This window comes from Carcharhinus amblyrhynchos, chromosome 30 (genome assembly GCF_965287045.1).
Source record: "Carcharhinus amblyrhynchos chromosome 30, sCarAmb.v2.hapA, whole genome shotgun sequence".
In the NCBI taxonomy this organism is placed as follows: domain Eukaryota; kingdom Metazoa; phylum Chordata; class Chondrichthyes; order Carcharhiniformes; family Carcharhinidae; genus Carcharhinus; species Carcharhinus amblyrhynchos.
This window is the reverse complement of record NC_137353.1, coordinates 27,629,256-27,643,000: the sequence shown is the minus strand read 5'-3', so window position 1 is coordinate 27,643,000 and position 13,745 is coordinate 27,629,256. Positions and strand designations below refer to the sequence as shown.

Sequence of the window (13,745 nt, the reverse complement as noted above, 5' to 3'; positions counted from 1 at the left end):
CGATTCCCGGCTTGGGTCGCTGTCTGGGCACCGTCGTACATTCTCCCTGTGTCTGCGTGGGTTTCTTCCGGGTGCTCCGCTTTCCTCCTACAGTCCAAAGACATGCTGATTAAGTGGATTGGCCATGTTAAATTCTCCCTCAGTGTATCTGAACAGGTGCCGAAGTGTGGCGACTAGGGGATTTTCACACGACCTTCATTGCAGTGTTAATGTAAGTCTATTGTGACAGTAATAAATAAAAACAAAACACTGTGTGCTGTAGCATTTCCTAATTTCTGATGGGTCTGGATCTAAATTTTTGATTCTGTCACCCGAGTTCTAGATTTGCCACTCTGAAGAAATAGTTTCTCTCTTATCACCCTATCTGTTTATCTTAATATCTTGAGATTTCAATCAAATCACCCCAAAACATTCCAGGGAACATGATCCTATATTGTGTAATTTAATCTCCTCATAATTTCATTCCTGGAGTCCAGGATACTTCCAGAAAACCGTATTCCATCCAAAATCCAGGTATTCCCCCCAAGTTGAGGACCCCTGAACTACTCACAGTAAGAAGACTGACAACACTAGGTTCTTACTGTGTTTACCCCAGTCCAACGCCAGCATCTCCACATCATGACTACTCACAGTACTCCAGGTGTGGTCAAAAGAAGAATCTTCACAGCTAAAGCGTGTCTTCTACCTCTGTGTAGGGTGCCATGGTATCACAGTGGTTATCACTGCTGCCTCATAGCACCAGGAACCTGGGTTCAATTCCAGCCTCAGGTCACTGTGTGTGTGCAGTTTGTACATTCTTCTAATGTCTGCATGGATTTCCACAAGATGCTCCAATTTCCTCCCTCAGTCCAAAGACGTGCAGGTGCTGTTGATTGGTCATGATAAATTGACCCTTAGTATCAGAGGAACTAACAGGGTAAATGCATGAGGTCATGGGAATAGGGTCTGGGTGGGATTGTTGTTGGTGCAGGCCTTACGGGCCAAATGGCCTCCTTCTGCCCTGTAGGGGTTCTATGTTTCTATGACTCTTTTAAGCCTTCCAAAGTCTCAGCATTCAATACCCTATCTCTACAGACCATGTTCTGTACCTGTTCATGGCACTTTAATGATTTATGCATAGAATCATAGAATCCCTATAGTACAGAAGGAGGCCATTTGGCCCATTGAGTCTGCACCGACCGCAATCCCATCCACACCTTATTCCCGTAACTCCACACATTTATCTTAGTACTTCCCCTGACACTAGGGTCAACTTAGCATGGCCAATCAACCTAACCCGCACATCTTTGGACTGTGGGAGGAAACCCATGCAGACACGGGGAGAATGTGCAAACTCTGGACTCACAGTGACCCGGGACCAGAATTGAGCCTGGAACCCCGGCACTCTGAGGCAGCAGTGCTAACCACTGTGCCACCGTGCCATCCCAAACTCAGACCTCAAGTTTCTTTAAACCTTCACTGTTTCCATTTGTTTTACAATCCTCAGACTGTCCCATTCTAATCTTCGCCCACGTCAGCACTCACTAGAAATTCCAGTCTTCAACTTTCTTCACAGACCTTGAGAAGTAAAATTGCATGTTTGCCATAGCAACTTTTCACGAGGAAACATAAGAAATGATATGAAATGAAATCAGAAATGAATTGTACAAACAAAGCAGCACAACTATTGTGGTTGGGTATTCAGAGGATTGGGCTTCTGCTGGAAGGACAGAGTTTGCTGCTCCGAGACTTTTGTTTCCAACAAGACATTTCACATAAAGCCCTTTTGAAGCAACAGAAAATGTATTTAAATACTCAGGGGAGAATGCCAGGTGACATTGCTCACATAAACTGACCCCAGTGTGAATCCGACCTTAGACAGTCGCTCCACACTCCAGTGAGGCTGCAGACTCACTGAAGCCATTCAAAGTCCCAGCGATAATGCGCCATTCATTAAAATTGTGATCCTTTTGAATTCCAGGCAAAGAATCCCAAGTTTGCTCTGTGTGTTCAGGCAGGATAAGATAGAGACTCTGATTCAAGTCAGCTTGCAAGTCCACAGATCCTTAAAAGTGGCTGCACAGGTGGAAAAGGTGATGAAGAAAACATATGCTGTGCTTGCCTTCATCAGATGGGGCATCGAATATAAAAATTGGCAAATTATGTTCCACTAGTATAAAACGTTGATTAGGCCACATTTGGAATACTGTGTGCAATTCTGGTCACCACATTACCAGAAAGACATGGAGGCTTTGGAGGGGGGTACAGAAAAGGCTCACCAAGATGTTGCCTGGTTTGGAGGGTAGTAGCTGTGAGGAGAGATTGAATAAACTGGGATTGTTCTCCCTGGAAAGACGGAGGCTGAGGGGTGACTGGATAGAAGTTTATAAAATTATGAGGGGTATGGACAGGGTGAACAGTTGGAAGCTCTTTCCCAGGGCAGAAATGACACTTACAAGGGGGCACAAGTTCAAGGTAAGCGGGGAAAGATTCAGTGGAGAAGTGTGGGGAAGGTTTTTTACACAGAGGGTGCTGGGGGCCTGGAATGCACTGCCAAGTGAGGTGGTTGAGGCAGATGCATTAGCAACATTTAAGACTTATCTGGATAGACACACGAACAGATAGGGAATAGAGGGATACAGGCGGTTGGTCTAGATAGGACAACATAATCAGCACAGACTTGGAGGGCTGAAGGGCCTGTTCCTGTGCTGTACTCTTCTTTGTTCTTCTTACTGTATCTGCTTTCTCAGAGTTCAGGCTCGGATTTAGGCCTGAAAAAAACCAAAGCATTATCTTGCATTCTGAACTTTCCAGGGTCTATGAGTTGTTGTGTTTTACTCTCCATCAATTAAAACTCAATTCCTGCCCCCCCAATTCACCGACTCCCCACCCCCTCCCACCACCTCCTCCACAACTCCAAACCCCCCTCCCCATAACATGTTTTCCAGTGGCGGAGGCGGCTCATCATTGGCTAGTAGTGGGATCTTCCAGTCCCGCTGATGTTAACGGACCTTTATGTTATCCACCAGTCGTCCGCTTCAGAACCCCCCACATCGGCAGGACTAGAATATCCCTTTAATAGTTAAGGTCAGAAAATGCAACCCTCAGAATTGTAAAATGAAAAGAATCCAGAAGGGTGGCCATGGGCCCATTGTGCAAGTACCAGCTTGTGGAAAGACTATCCAATTAGTCCCACTCCCACCTCATTCCTCATAGCCCTGTAAAATGTTTCCTTTTATTCAATCTCCTTTTGAAAATGACTATTTCATCTTCTTCCCCCTTCGTTTCAAGCAGTACATTCCACATCATGGCCACTCAGAAGATAACTTTACTCCTCCTCATCTTATCTTTCTGTTGTTTCACTTTTTTCCCCTTTCATTTTTAGTTCCCTCCATTCCAAAAACATTCCCTTTTCCCTCACCTGGGCTACACTGAGGAACTGAAACCTAAGTAAATCCCTTTGGCCTGTAAGCAACAGAGAATGTTTTACATCAATGGCACAGCGGTTAGCACTGCTGCCTCTCAACGCCAGGGACCTGGGTTCGATTCCCGGCTTGGGTCACTGTCTGTGTGGAGTTTGCATGTTCTCCCCATGTCTGCATGGGTTTCCTCCCACAGTCCGAAAGATGTGCTGGTTAGGTGCATTGGTTAAATTCTCTCTCAGTGTACCCAAACAGGTGCCAGAGTGTGGCAACTAGGACATTTTCATAGTAACTTCATTGCAGTGTTAACGTAAGCCTACTTGTGATATGAATAAATAAACTTTAAACTGGACAGGAGAAGTAAATGATTGGTGAGTCTTCATATATTTATTTAACCAGTGAGTATAATTGCCTACTGAATAGAAACTCATGCGCACTCATACAAAGTAAACGTCTCTGTATGCATGCCACAATTATTGTAATGTGTGTTTGATAAGAACATAAGAACATAAGAAATAGGAGCAGGAGTAGGCCATCTAGCCCTTTGAGCCTGCCCCGCCATTCAATAAGATCATGGCTGATCTGTTGTGGCTCAGTTCCACTTTCCCGCCCTCTCCCCATAACCCTTAATCCCCTCTCTTATCAAGAACCCATCAACCCGCTTCTTAAAAATATTTAGCGAGGCAGCCTCCACCACTTCAACGGGCAGAGAATTCCAGAGATTCACCACCCTTTGAGTGAAGAAGTTCCTCCTCAACTCCGTTCTAAACCGCCCCCCCTTTATCTTGAGGCTGTGCCCCCTAGTCCTACTGTCTTTTTTGAGCGGGAAGAGTCTCTCCACCTCTATCCTATCCATCCCATTCATCATCTTATACGTCTCAATGAGATCTCCCCTCATTCTTCTAAACTCTAACGAGTACAAGCCTAGTTTATTCAGCCTCTCCTCATAGCTCAATCCCCTCAACTCCGGTATCAGCCTAGTAAACCTCCTCTGCACTCCCTCCAGGGCCAAAATATCCTTGCGCAGGTGCGGCGCCCAAAACTGCACACAGTACTCCAGCTGTGGCCTCACCAATGCCCTATACAGCTGCAGCAAGACCTCCCTACTTTTATATTCAATCCCCCTCGCTATGAAGGCCAGCATCCCATTCGCCTTCCTGACCACCTGCTGCACCTGCAAGCTGGGTTTTTGCGACTCATGCACAAGGACCCCGAGGTCCCTCTGCACCGACAATGCGGCTGTGTAAGAGTGTCAAGTGTTGACTGTGCTGCTGACCAGGGTGAAACATGCCATTCTACTTTGCAAAAGCACCAAGCACTAGTGGATGAGGAAGTCCAGCTTTCCAGCAGAACCTGCTCCCTCACCACCCCCCCCCCCCTATGTATGTCAGGATGTACAGTTCCTCTTTGTCTTTGAGATTATCTCGGGCTTCCACTACACCTTTGGCAGCCCGACCTCCCCCACCCCCTGGAACCCCAGGACGTGCAAAGCCTGATGGGCAACTCCTATCCAGGACAGCCTTCCTGGGCCACATGTTGAAATGCCCCATCTGATTGGTCCAGACACATGATTTTCATTTCAGAGAAGACCAATTGTTTGCTGAGTGGTGGGTCAGGTCGTTGAGTCAGGGCGGGGTTACAGCACTACCTCCCCTCACCCCTTGGGTTCCTCGCTGATGTCACCAGCCCCTCCTCACTCTGCAACCCTGCCAGCAGGTATTCATTCCAGGTGGGACACTGGGAGGAGGGAACATCGGCGTGCCTGTGAATGCCATAGGAGAAAAGCACCGTGCGTGGTCCCAGGATAATGAATACACAGCGACAGGGTCTACTGACGGTGGTCATGGATGAGTTAGACGTTGAGTATCTGACACCTCCTGACGCAGTGATACGTGGCTGATTAGATGCTACATATGACTTCATTGAGCCTCCAGAATGAACATGAGGCATAGAAACACAGAGCTGCAGTACCCTTGATGGATGTCCACCAATACTATCAGGAGAGTTTAAAAATTGGCAAGTCATGTTGCAGCTTTACAGAACCTTAGTTAGGCCGCACTTGGAATATAGTGTTCAATTCTGGTCGCCACACTCCCAGAAGGATGTGAAGGCTTTGGAGAAGGTACAAAAAAGATGTTGTCTGGGCATTAGCTATGAGGAGAGGTTGGAGAAACTTGGTTTGTTCTCACTGGAGTGACGGAAGTTGAGGGGGGACCTGATAGAAATCTACAAGATTATGAGATGCATGGACAGAGTGGATAGTCACAAGCTTTTTCCCGGGGTGGAAGAGTCAATTACTAGGAGGCATAGGTTTAAGGTGCGAAGGGCAAGGTTTAAAGTAGATGTACGAGGCAGATTTTTTACACAGAGAGTAGCGGGTGCCTGAAACTCGTTGCCGGGGGAGGTAATGAAAGCGGATACGGTAGTGACTTTTAAGGGGCGTCTTGACAAGTACATGAATAGGACGGGGAATAGAGGGATACGGAAGAGTAGGAGGCTTTAGTTCAGTTGGGCAGCTTGGTCGGTGCAGGCTTGGAGGGCTGAAGGGCCTGTTCCTGTGCTGTAATTTCCTTTGATCTTTGTTCTTAGTTCACCACCTCTACTATTGTGACACACGGATCAACCATATCCTCTTGGGACAGTTCCAGTCATCCACGACATTGCCAGTCCACCATCTGGAAACAGCACATTCACTTTCTATTCAGTCCGCAGACCAGCCACCTCCGTTTTCCACGCCAATTTCTGTGCCCACCTCCCTCATTAACAGTCTGTCACTTCCCCATCACACAGCAGGCTACTGTGGCCTGCTTTTCGTTGCCTTCTAGTCTTTCCTTCTTCCCTGTCTCTCAGGTTCTCCTCTGTGCTTGAGGGACCTGCTCAGGAATGCACACTGCACTTGCCACCTGGGCATTCCCACTATAATGAGGCTCACTTGCAGCCATTGCTGAAACATTATCCAGTGCTTGTGTTAATCTCTTTTCCAGCCAGCACCTTGCCAGGAGGACTAACTACTCAAGGGAACCTCAAGCTCAAACAAATGTTTCCTTTGGTTCCTTCTATTCATTAAAAGGAAAATGCATCAGTGAATGGCTGCCCAGCGAAGAAACACTTTTATCGGATGCGACTTTCTTCACATCTATTCCTATCAATACTCTTTGTCATTTTAATTTTCCTTATTGGGTCAACCCTAAAGCCTTCCCCTTTCTTAAGAGCTGCAGACTGTTTAGACTTTACTGATAGAGCCAGCCTCTTAGTTGCACTGCCCCTGGTCTAGGGGAAGGAAGAAATCAGCCTGGATTCCTGTTCCTAATTGTCAGCCAGCGAACTGTTGCTGCCAAGTAACTAAGTGGATGCCACATGAGATCTGTTATGCCCCCAAATGCCAAACTGTCTGCCAACATTCACACCCAGAGGCCACCCTTAGGTAGAATGGGCAACTGGGTGATGTAGCAAAAGGGCTGTTGAAACCATTAATGGGATTTTCCAGCGTTTCCCATTGGTGGGATCTTCCGGGTTCTAGGCAGTGGGACAGGTGAGTCACACAAAATACCGCAGACATCGGTGGGACTGGAAGGTCCTACTGGCAGCCAATGGCAAGCTATCTTTGCCACCAGAAAACAGGCTTTGGGGAGAGGGAGGGGGAATTAATCGTGCACCATGTCCCAGGGCCTAAGAGGGTGAAAATAGCTTCTGCTGGATAAACAGTTGGCCGATAAATAGACAAAACTGCTGGAACACAGAAGGGCACAGGTCGCTTGATAACATTCCTGGAAGTTAAGCAGCAGTAAATATAGTCAGCCTAAAGGTGAACCGACTTGCCCTCCACCCATCTGTGTTTGCCAAAGGGAGATAGCAATGTACGAACACCAACCCTCCAGTAGACTAACAATGGTATTCACTGAGGCCAAGCTATAGCAAGGTAGCAAATGCCAGCCTAGAGTTTAGCCATGGGAAGATGTTTGGTGGAATATGGATACCACTTGACGTTCATGTGAACATAGGAACATAGGAGCAGGAGTAGTCCATTCAACCCTCAAGCCTGCTCTGCCATTTAATTAAATCATGGCTGATCTCAAAGCCATTTTCCCACACTAATCCCAAATCCCTTGATATCGGTACTATGAAATCTATCGGTCTCAATCTTGAACATACTCAATGACCAAGCTTCCACAGCTTTGATTTGCTTTGCTTTATTATTGTCGCATGTACTAACACACTGAAAATCATCATTTCTTGCAGACTATACAGACAAAGCATACTGCTCATCGAGAAGGAAAGGAGAAGGTGCAGACTGTAGTGTTACAGTCACAGTTTGGGTGTAGAGAAAGATCAACTTAATATGAGGTAGGTCCATTCAAAAGTCTGATGGCAGCAGAGGAGAAGCTGCTCTTGAATCAGTCGGTATGTATCCTCAGACTTTTGCATCTTTTTCCCAACAGAGGAAGGTGGAAGAGAGAATGTCCGGGTTGCATGTGGTCATTAATTATGCTGGCTGTTTTTCTGAGGCAGTGGGAAGTGTGGATAGCATGGATGGATGGGAGGCTGGTTTGTGTGACGGACTAGGCTTCATTCACGACTCTTTGTAGTTTCTTGCGGTCTTGGTCAGAGCAGGAGCCATACCAAGCTGTGATACAGCTCTCTGGGGTAGAGAATCCCAAAGATTCACAACCCTCTGAGTGAAGAAATTTCTCTTCGTCTCAGTCCTAAATGCACTACCCCTTAATCTGAGACTGTGTCCCCTGGTTTCAGACACCCCCACTTCTCCTAGCCAGGGCTCCCTGCATCTACCCTGTTGAACCTCATTAGAATGCTGTATGTGATTGTCTGTCATTCTTCTAAGCTCTAGAGAATACAAGCCCAGTCTGTCCAATCTCTCCTTACAGGACAATCCCACCATCCCAGGAATCAATCTGGTGAACCGAAGTTGCATTTCTTCTATGGCAAGTATATCCATAGGTAAGGAGACCAAACAATACACAATACTCCAGATGTGGTCTCAAAAGGCTCTGTCCAATTGCAGCAACCCTGTATTCAAATCCTCTTGCAATCAAGGCTGACACACCATGTGCTTTCCTAATTACTTTTTGCACCTGCATGTTAGCTTTCATTGACTCATGAACAAGGACATCCACATGCCTTGGGATGTAAACACTTCTCTCGCTTTGAGGGCAGAACTTTCCCGCCCACCACAGGGAATTGTAGTGAGCGAGACAGGACCATGCAAAGGTTTTTTTAAAGTTTTATTTTATTAGTGTCACAAGTAGGCTTACACCAACAGTGCAATGAAACTATTGTGAAAATCTCCTAGTTGACTCCGGCACCTGTTTGGATACACCAAGGGAGAATTTGGCCAATGCACCTAACCAGCATGCTTTTGGGACTATGGAGGGAAACCCACGCAGACGTAAGGAGAACGTGTAGGCTCCGGGCAGACAGTGACCCAAGCTGGGAATTGAACCCGGGTCCTTGGCGCTGTGAGGCAGTAGTGCTAACCACTGTGATGCCAAAGTCTGTTGACCTCAGGTGGGATTTTCTGATCTTGGGGTGCATGTGGCTGGAAAAAATCTCGCCTTGGATTTCTGTTTTCCCTATCAAAGTGGATTTAGAGGTTAAATGAGGGAATAAGGCGAGTTTGAGGGATAGGGTATCCTTGACTGTATCGGACAATAAATTGCTTTAATGCTTGGATAAGACAATGACAGATTAAAATCTTCTGCCTCTGCTTTGCTGATGTGTCTTTTTTTGCAATTCTTTGCTTGGTCTTATGTTCTTGGTGCCAGTGGGAATGTATTTACGTCTTGCTTTGTGGGGTCGTCCTTCTGTTTTTTGCTGCGGTTGAGGGTTAATTTAAAAATAAAGCAGTGTTTGCAAAGTTCCTCAGTGATCACAGGCCATTCTCGCTCAACACTTACCTCTTTCATCTCCTCACGTCCCAATTCTCCAGGCCCGGTTTCTGCCCACTTTCAGATGAGATGGTAAGCTGAGATCCTGTGGATATGAATGATCCCATGATTTCAAGAAAGAAAAGGCCAGTTGTCCCTGGTTTCCTGGCCAATATTTATCCCTCGATCACCATCACATGAACAGCTGATCTAGCCATTCTCTGCTTGTGCAAATTGGTTGCTGCAGTTTCCTGTTTTGCAACGGTGACTACTTTGCAAAAGTGCCTGTAAAGTGCTTTGAGACGTCCGCTGGGCGTGATTAAATACAACTCTTCCTTTCTGATTATCCAAGGCATAAGAAAGAGCTGGTTTGAGGGGCTTTTAACTTACTGCTGCCACTATGTCAATCAATAAGTCTCTCAAAGCCACATTCCTGCCCATTCTCTGTGTGATTTGATTCACTTTGAGTTCAAAAATCTTATCAAAGCTCAGCCTTGGATATGTCTGACTGAACAGACACAATCTCTGAGCTCGAGATTTCTTAATGATTCGCAGCCCTCTGAGTGAAGAAATTTCTCTTCATCTCAGTCCTAAACAGCCAATCCGCTGCCCTGACACTGCACCACCAAGTCATTCCCCTCCATCGAGGGTATTCTATCCCTCAGTGTCAGTGTCAGTGTCAGTCGCTGGATTCCGGGGAAGTGCCGGATGATTGGAAAACGGCTAATGTTACGCCATTGTTTAAGAAGGGTGCCAGGCAAAAGGCGGGGAATTATAGGCCGGTTAGTTTAACGTCTGTGGTAGGTAAAATGTTAGAATCTGTCATTAAAGAGGAAATTGCGAGGCATCTTGAAGGGAATTGCTTGATAGAGCAGACGCAGCACGGTTTCATTAAAGGGAAGTCGTGTCTGACAAATTTACTGGAGTTCTATGAGGATGTGTCGAGGGCGGTGGATAGAGGAGAGCCGGTGGATGTGGTCTTTCTAGATTTTCAGAAGGCGTTTGACAAAGTGCCTCACAAGAAGTTATTGCAGAAGGTCGAGGGACGTGGAGTTGGGGGTAGGGTGTTAGCGTGGATAGAGGATTGGTTGTCAAATAGGAGGCAGAGAGTGGGGGTCAACGGGTGCTATTCGGATTGGCGGATGGTGACTAGTGGAGTGCCCCAGGGGTCGGTGCTGGGGCCTCAGCTTTTTACCATTTATATAGATGATCTGGAGGAGGGAACCGAGTGTAGAGTGTCGAAATTTGCTGATGACACCAAGATTGGGGGAACGGCAAATTGTGCGGAGGGTGTGGAGAGTCTGCAGAAGGATCTAGATAGGCTGGGCGAATGGGCCAGGAAATGGCAAATGGAATTTAATGTTGGCAAGTGTGAGGTGGTCCACTTTGGTAGGAAGAATGGTAGGAAGGACTATTACTTACGTGGCGAAAAACTGCAGCAGGCGACGGTGCAGAGGGACCTCGGGGTCCTTGTGCATGAGTCGCAAAAACCCAGCTTGCAGGTGCAGCAGGTGGTCAGGAAGGCGAATGGGATGCTGGCCTTCATAGCGAAGGGGATTGAATATAAAAGTAGGGAGGTCTTGCTGCAGCTGTATAAGAATGAGGGGAGATCTCATTGAGACGTATAAGATGATGAATGGAATGGATAGGATAGAGGTGGAAAGACTCTTCCCGCTCAAAAAAGACAATAGGACTAGGGGGCACAGCCTCAAGATAAAAGGGGGGCGGTTTAGAACGGAGTTGAGGAGGAACTTCTTCACTCAAAGGGTGGTGAATCTCTGGAATTCTCTGCCCGTTGAAGTGGTGGAGGCTGCCTCGCTAAATATTTTTAAGACGCGGGTTGATGGGTTTTTGATAGGAGAGGGGATTAAGGGTTATGGGGAGAGGGCGGGAAAGTGGAACTGAGCAGCGACAGATCAGCCATGATCTTATTGAATGGCGGGGCAGGCTCGAAGGGCTGGATGGCCTACTCCTGCTCCTATTTCTTATGTTCTTATGTTCTTATGTCTGACCTGTCAAACCTTCTCAGACTCTTGACTGTTTCAGCGATACCTGGGGCAATTCATCCAGCCCATTGCACAGCGGGCCAGAATACTCGCTATAGAGAATTTTCTTAGTAACTTCACTGCGGTGTTAATGCAACTCTACTTGTGACATTAATAAATAAACTTAAAACTTAACTCTATGACAGAGTATCTTACCCAGGCCTGCTGCCCTGCCCTATCCCAGTAACCCTACGCATTTAGCATCACTAATCCATCTAACCTACACATCCTGGGACACTAAGGGGTGATTTAGCATGGCCAATCCACCTAACCTAATGGGGTACATAAAGGGGAATTGGTGGACATGGGGTAGTTTGATTTTATTAGAGGATGATAAGGCCTCATGGGGTTGTGAGTAATAACGTGGATTAGTTAAAGATAGAGAATGTAGAGTCGGAATAAACAGGGCAATTTCATGCTGGCAGGTGCTCACAAGGGAAACAGTGAATGCTGAGGCCTCGAGTATTTATAATCTATATTGATGACTTGGATGAAAACACAGAGAGTACCGTATCCAACTCTGCTGATGATTCAGTGCTGTGTGGGAAGGAAAGCTGTGAAGAGGACTCAAAGGATTTGGAAAGGAACATCGATATACATGAATGAGCAAGTAAGTGACAGGGGGAGGATAACGTGGAGAAATGTGAAGTTATAGAAGAATAAAAAATGCAGAATTTTGTTTTTAAATGGTGAGAAACTTTTAAACATTGTTTGTTCAGAGTGAATTGGGTGGGTCATGGGGCGGCACAGTGGTTAGCACTGCTGCCTCATAGCACCAGCGGCCCAGGTTCGAATCCCAGGTTGGGTCACTGTCTGTGTGGCGTTTGCATGTTCTTCCCGTGTCTGTGTGGGTTTTCTCTGGGTGTTCCGGTTTCCTCCCACAGTCTGAAAGACATACTGGTTGGGTGCATTGGCTATGCTAAATTCTCCCTCGGTGTACCCGAACAGGCACCGGAATGTGGCGACTAGAGGATTTTCACAGTAACTTCATTGCAGTGTTAATGTAAGCCGATTTATGACGATAATAAATAAACTTTAAAACACTAAACATTAACATTGATATATAGCAAGGAAATCAGATGTTTTGGTTTTATATTGCAAAGGTTTGGAACACGAGAGTTCGGAAGCCTTGTTGAAATGTGTAGAGTTTAGCTTTGGGGAGATTGCACCTGAAGAACTGGGCACAGTTACGGTTCCCATGCCTAAGGAAAGGTATTCTTGCTTAAAAGGCAGCATAATGAAGACTTATTAGACTGATTCCTGGAATAAGACATTTTTTCCAATGTGGACATTATGTGGAATGGGTGTATTTAGGGAGTGTCTCTTTACATTTGTAGCAATTCAGAGAAAATACACTACTCTGGTTCCTAGGATGACAGGGGTTGCCTTATGAAGAAAGGTTGGGCTGATTGGGTCCATTATCATTGGAGTTTAGAAGAATGAGAAATGATCTTAGTGAAATATAAAAGATTCTGAGGGAGCTTGACAGGGTAGACAGCCAGAAGGATGTTCCCCCTCTTAGGGGACTCTTGAATTCAGGACTCAATTTAAAAATAAGGGGCTCTCCCACTTTAAGATGGAGACAAAGAAGGATTTGTTTTTCAAAGGGTCATTAGCCTTTAGAATTCTGTTCTCCAGAGAACAGTGGAGGCTGGGTCATTGATTATATTCAAGATTAACTTGAATAGATTATTGATTTAACGGTGTCAAAGGTTACATGGGGCGGTTTAAATTTTTTTTAAGTTTATTTATTAGTGTCACAAAAAGGCTTACATTAACGCTGCAATGAAGTTATTGTGAAAATCCCCTAGTTGCTACACGCCGGCGCCTGTTCAGGGAGAATTTAGCACAACCAACGCACCTAACCAGCACGTCTTTCGGACTGTTGGAGGAAACCGGAGCACCCGGAGGAAACCCACACAGACACGGGGAGAACGTGCAGCTTCTGCACAGACAGTGACTCAAGGTGGGAATCAAACCTGGCCCCCTGGCACTGGGAGGCAGCAGTGCTAACCACTGTGCCATCAGACCTTTGGTGCAGACTCGATGAGCCTCCTTCTGCACTGTAGGGATTCTATGATTAGTTACATCCTCAAAACGCTCTTACCAGATTTGTCAAACACTGTTTTCCTTTTTGAAGCAATGCTGACTCTGTGTAAATGTATCTAAATGCCCTGTTAACATTTCCTTCATAACAGATTCCAGTATTTTCTAATGACTGATATCAGCCTAACTGGTCTCTGGCTGCCCACTTTCTCTCTCCATTCCTTCTTAAATAGAAGAGAAATAGGGGAGAAAGCGGGAAAGTGGAACTGATCCACTTCAGATCAGCCATGATCTTATTGAATGGCGGGGCAGGCTCGAAGGGCTAGATGGCCTACTCCTGCTCCTATTTCTTATGTTCTTATGTTAATAAT

General features: G+C 46.2%; 1 protein-coding gene across 1 annotated transcript in view; it reads left to right on the top strand.

Moving 5' to 3' along the window:
* The window catches only part of LOC145360088 (F-box only protein 2-like), a 77,700-nt gene that overhangs the window by 20,948 nt on the left and 43,007 nt on the right, over nt 1-13,745 (top strand). The window contains exons 2-4 of the mRNA XM_080215039.1: nt 7,641-7,745; nt 8,285-8,357; nt 11,754-11,938. The gene's annotated coding sequence lies outside the window, so the exon portion shown is untranslated. The remainder of the gene's footprint in view (nt 1-7,640; nt 7,746-8,284; nt 8,358-11,753; nt 11,939-13,745) is intronic.